Source organism: Onychostoma macrolepis, chromosome 14 (genome assembly GCF_012432095.1).
Source record: "Onychostoma macrolepis isolate SWU-2019 chromosome 14, ASM1243209v1, whole genome shotgun sequence".
Lineage (NCBI taxonomy): Eukaryota > Metazoa > Chordata > Actinopteri > Cypriniformes > Cyprinidae > Onychostoma > Onychostoma macrolepis.
This window is the reverse complement of record NC_081168.1, coordinates 24,929,658-24,934,953: the sequence shown is the minus strand read 5'-3', so window position 1 is coordinate 24,934,953 and position 5,296 is coordinate 24,929,658.

Genomic DNA, 5,296 nt, shown 5'->3' with positions numbered 1-5,296 from the left:
CTCCTCTCTTTTTTTCTTTGCTCTCTCTCCTCCCATTCTTCACCCCCACCTCTCCATGTATGGGTACACACACACACATACACTTTCAGTCTCGCTTTTTTTCCTGTCCTCTCCTTTTTTTATCTCTTTTCCTCTCCTGTGAGATCACAGACTGTGTAACTGGAAGTTGATCATATATGAGTTCATATATGAATAACTAGATCCATAAGAATGTACTCATATAGTAGTTTGTGAGCCGTGGATTTCTGTTTGTAGCTGGGAACTTCATCGATGTTATTGTTAAGCATCTTCATATTTATTATCTTCATAACATCCCTTAAGCTCGCAGTTACAAACAGAAGTGTTTCATGTGAAAGTACTTTCTCCCGCCCCTGCTTAACTTTGTAATACAAGCAAGCCATTTGTAGGTAGCTTCTCCTGAAATGTGTAAACATTTCTCTTTGTTTGTGCAGCCAACAGCAACAACTCAGCCAATGGTGTGAGTTTGGGTCGGGGCTCTGTTTGTTTAACCAATGGTAAAGGAGGGGGAGTGTTTGAGAAACCTGTCTGAAAACAGTCATCAGATGCATTCAAATATGCATACTTCTCTACTAGTAGGTGCTACTACTAGCATGTCCAAATTCACAGTATTTATAAAATATCTAAAAAAGTATCTGTATGACCTAATACTTCCAGCGAGATTCTGAAAACTTATTACACAAATTCATACTATATAACTGTGTTGATATTACACACAAAACCTTCAGAGCTTCCGAATCCAGTGATCATGTCATATCCTGTCTACGGAGATGCCTTCATCAGATCGATTTTTGTAGGCAGCACAGATGTATTTCTTCACTGCCTATCCCACAATCCTGTGCGTTCCATTACGTGACAGTTGAGCTAAAAAAAATACAAATAAAAATGAACTTCTGAAACTTGATTATCAGTTTAATGTGTTTTTGACCATATTTTTCCACTATAAATGTAATTTCTAACGAGAAATTATTGTAGTAATTAAATTACTCTGTCCAAATGAAATTGCTTAGTCTGTCTGAAATCAGTTTCAGGAGGCAACCATGTAAAAGCTGCCTGCAAAGTCATTGACAGGGCAACGAGGCAACAAGTCAGCTGCCTAAGCTTTCGAACACAGCCCTAATTTTATTCAATATAATAAAAATACTACATTTTATCTGACGTATGCTTTTAAGATCTATACAGTAGTCTTTCTCTTCCTTTAAAACGCCTCATAAACTGATGAGTCTGCTCAGACGTATAACCAAATTTGTCCAATTATTCACATTTTCTTAAAAGAGAGTGTCCCTCCCTCTAATACCACTTAAAACAGTCTAAAAAGAGCAAGCAAATCATGATTTAAGATGTGTGTGCTTTTATCCATCAAACAACTGTTTCCAAACAGGTTTCCCCCTAATACTTCCTCCATCTGTCATTGATCAGACAAACAGAAAGCTCCACCCAAAACTCCCACCATTGGTTAAGTAATTATTGCTATGTCAGGCTGCACATATAAGCTGAGCCATGTTTCAATAGCACCAGAGTGTGGAAATATGCCTAAAAATTACTTATTGACTTCATATTTTAATGCATTGCTTTGACTTGCAGTGGATCAAAATATGAAAGCTGACAAATACAAAATCCTAACCTTTTACACACAGAAATGCTAAAATGGCATGGACATTACTGGTACCCTGGATTTAGAATTTGGCAGGACAACCGTTGGACAGAAGTACCGTATCTAACACCTTCCACTACTTCAGTTTATAGGTCAGCCCATCCAGCACCCTGCAAAACTTACCAACACAATGCCAGAGTGTCGCTGTGGATTTGCAAAGGTGTTCCGAGTGTTTCTCTAGCTTGTTGCTATGTGGTTCCCAAGGGATTCAAATCCCTTCAGTTTCGGTGACCATACCATCAAGTTGCTTAGAAAACAGTTAAAATTTCCTCTATGAGCCACAAAATTCATTCCATAGATCATATCAATAGCACAAACAGTCTGGGACATGAGATTCAATACTTGGGGGTTAGATATTCGACCAGTAACAATAGTTGTTTTAGCAATACTGCACTGATATTGCTGATCTACAGCAGCTCTCACACTTGCACAAGAGGCCTTCGCACAGGAAGAATGGTTTTCATAACACACTCAGAAATGAATGACATCTGGGAATTATCTGGTTAGAAAGCAGTCAGTCCCTGTGAGAGCTCACGTCAGTCCAATATAAGAGACATTTGTCACTGATTTGCCCGTCAAGAAAATACACTAACAGTAATACAGCCGAAAAGCCAAGAGGTTTTACCAGTCGCTATAAATCAAGGTTGGCATTTACAGGAAAAGTCCAATGTAGAAGCATCTATTCATCAAATTTGGTAATGTTTACTGCGTCAGGCGAAGGTAGTCATCACTTCATCAGATGCCAGACTCAACGGCGATTCGTTTGCATTGACGCAGATGGGATCGGACCCCAGAAAGTGATCGGTTTCTGTCTCAATGATTGTTATGTACACTCTTGAGCACACTGACCTTAACGTGAACTTCTCTTGGACAAAAGCCTTTAATAAATCTTCCAATGGACAGGCTGATGAAAAAGAGCTGATGAGACCAAGAATGTACTAGAAACTTAACGGGGTGTATAGGTTCGTGTAGCATTTCCACAATTGTTGCAAAGTGCTTCCCAATGCAGCTAAAACTTGGTGATCTATTTGCCAATATTTCACTAGCACACTATGAAATACTTAGCTAAGATTTCTCTGTAGGTCTATTTGTATTTATTGACTTGTTTGTTCATTTTGAATTATTGGGGTTACGAAACAGCCAATATAAAGTTTTGTAATCCAAAGATTTGATCGATTTTGGGTAAAGAGTGACGTAAGGTAAATGAGTCATCTAAGCACAATAAAACTAATTTAGTATCCAAAAAGGCCATTTCTGCTCAGTATTTCAAGCGCAGCTGTCTACTTCAACAGCTCACTTTTTCCCTGCCAACTTGTCAGTGGGATGCATGACGTCATTTTGTGGGATTAAGTGAAGATGCGTTGAAGCCATGTCAAATAAACTGGCAATGACTCTGAGACGATCATCTGCAGAAAAAACATTTACATGGGGACAGAGTGCAGCATAAACAGTCATTCTCTGCTGAGCGACTCCCATAAACAGTGGAACCTACTTTTACGTCTTGTCTGAGGGAAACAGTTTTAGACATAATACATGGTTCACCTTCTCATCTGGAGGTTCAGCGCAGACATACGATACTGCATCTCGTCTGTAATCGGACTCTGGATCACTGACGCTCAAACACACACTTACTGCATCACAGAACAGGAGTTTCCACTTAAATTCCACTGAAATTAAGGCTAAAGTGGGGAAAAACATGGGTAACGACATTTTTTTTAGATCATTTTAAGGAAGAAAGAAGATTTTTTATGTAACCTTAAAATGTAATTGTGATGAATGAGGGCAAGCATATTTGCTTATTATGAAATGAAAAACAAAGTTAAAATGACCAGTATAGCAACAGTTTTAAATGCCTAGCTCAGGGGTTTGTTTCTCACAAACATGCAACTTTTCACTTCACAAGGCGATAATTGATAGACTGGAGTTGTGAGGATTACTTGTGGATTATATCAGAGATTGTTTTACTATTGGGAGATGAGAGGGTCTGTATTACTTACCATTGGAGAAAGCGTAACGGCCAACTTGGATCACATGTGCCTTGATAACCAATCATATTAAAGCCTTGACGTCAATCAGAGTTGTGCGACACTCAATAGCCATTTAATGATACCATAGGAATGAGTGAGAAGTGCCGTAAGCCGAATCACACCTGTCGCAAAAAGCTTGTGGCTTCTCTTATGAAACTGCATTTTTTTGGTGCAAATTAAGAAGTTGAATCCAAAACTAAAACATGTACAATAATCAACAATCATCTTCGACATGTCGATTCATTAAATGATAGGCTGTTTCCTCAAAAAAGCAGTTTATTCGGCGTAATGAAGCCTCTTCTCCATTGACATCCATTAAAAAAAAAAAAAAAAAAAAGTTGTCTGGTCTCCTTCCCTGCGCATTATGCTTTATGCTGTTTTGGCTAAAGGTTGTAGGCTTGCCTTCCAGTGGCTTTGATTATACTACCGCTGTTGAATTCTTGAATCTGATTGGTTGACGAACGTTGTAATGTGCGCAGTTATTTTCAGTAGTAGTTCTGAATATAAAGTAGTTCCAGGCGGGTCTTGACTGCATTACATGTCCATATCACTTCGCCAAATGATTTCAGTTATTTCAAAAGGTCCTCACAGCCTACAACATCAAACCACACAAAGACACTGACCAAGCTAATATAGTAAACAAGATAAAAACGACCATCTATTTCCATGTTTTTGCCACAAACGCACACAAATACAATAGATACAGAAGCATGCACACACACACAGAAACGTGTTTTTAGCACTGCTCTGACAATTTTAGCAATTTTAAGTTCAACTTAAAAGCTACATGTCATTTCTCACTAGCAAGGTAATAATGGTGTTGTTCTTAAAACAAATAAACTTACAGTTTCGCTATTTGTAGAGACGGTGCTGCCAAACACTGTTGAGAGAAACGCACACTCAGGTAATTCACGCATGCTAGATCGCTCTCTGGTAACTGCATTAAGTCTGCTTTTAACAGCTCAAGCCTCCATTATTAGGTCTAAAATGACAGGCGTTGGATGAGATGAAGAAATTAATCCTGCACACAAGAGCGTTTTCAACAGCTCGTCATAAATTATTCCTTACCTATTGTGATGTTTTTATCAGCTGTTTGGACTTGATTCTGACGGCACCCATTCACAACAGAGGCTCCATTGGGGAGCAAGTGACGGAACGCTAAATTTCTCCAAATCTGTTTAGATGAAGAAACTAATTTAACTCATCTATATCTTGGATGGCCTGAGGAGAGTACATTATTGGCAAATTTTATTTTTGGGGTGAACTATTCCTTCAACTTAAATAGCAAATGTGTGCAATAACTGGACATTTTCAAAGCATGTAATAAAATCCACTTTATTATGTGAAACTGTTTATTGATGAACATCATGGAAAAATATGAAGAGGTAAGACACTTTGAAACTATATGGTGTTTGTTATGCATATAAAATAGGGTTTTTTAAAATTGAAAGACTGTTTCAGTTTAACGAACATCAAAAACAAAAGGAATTTGCTAAATTAAATCAACAGCCTTTAAAAAGGTTCAACAACTTCGTAAACATCACGGTGTTGTGCAATCCTTGTGGGACTTCAGACATTATGGTGAATCACTGCAGTG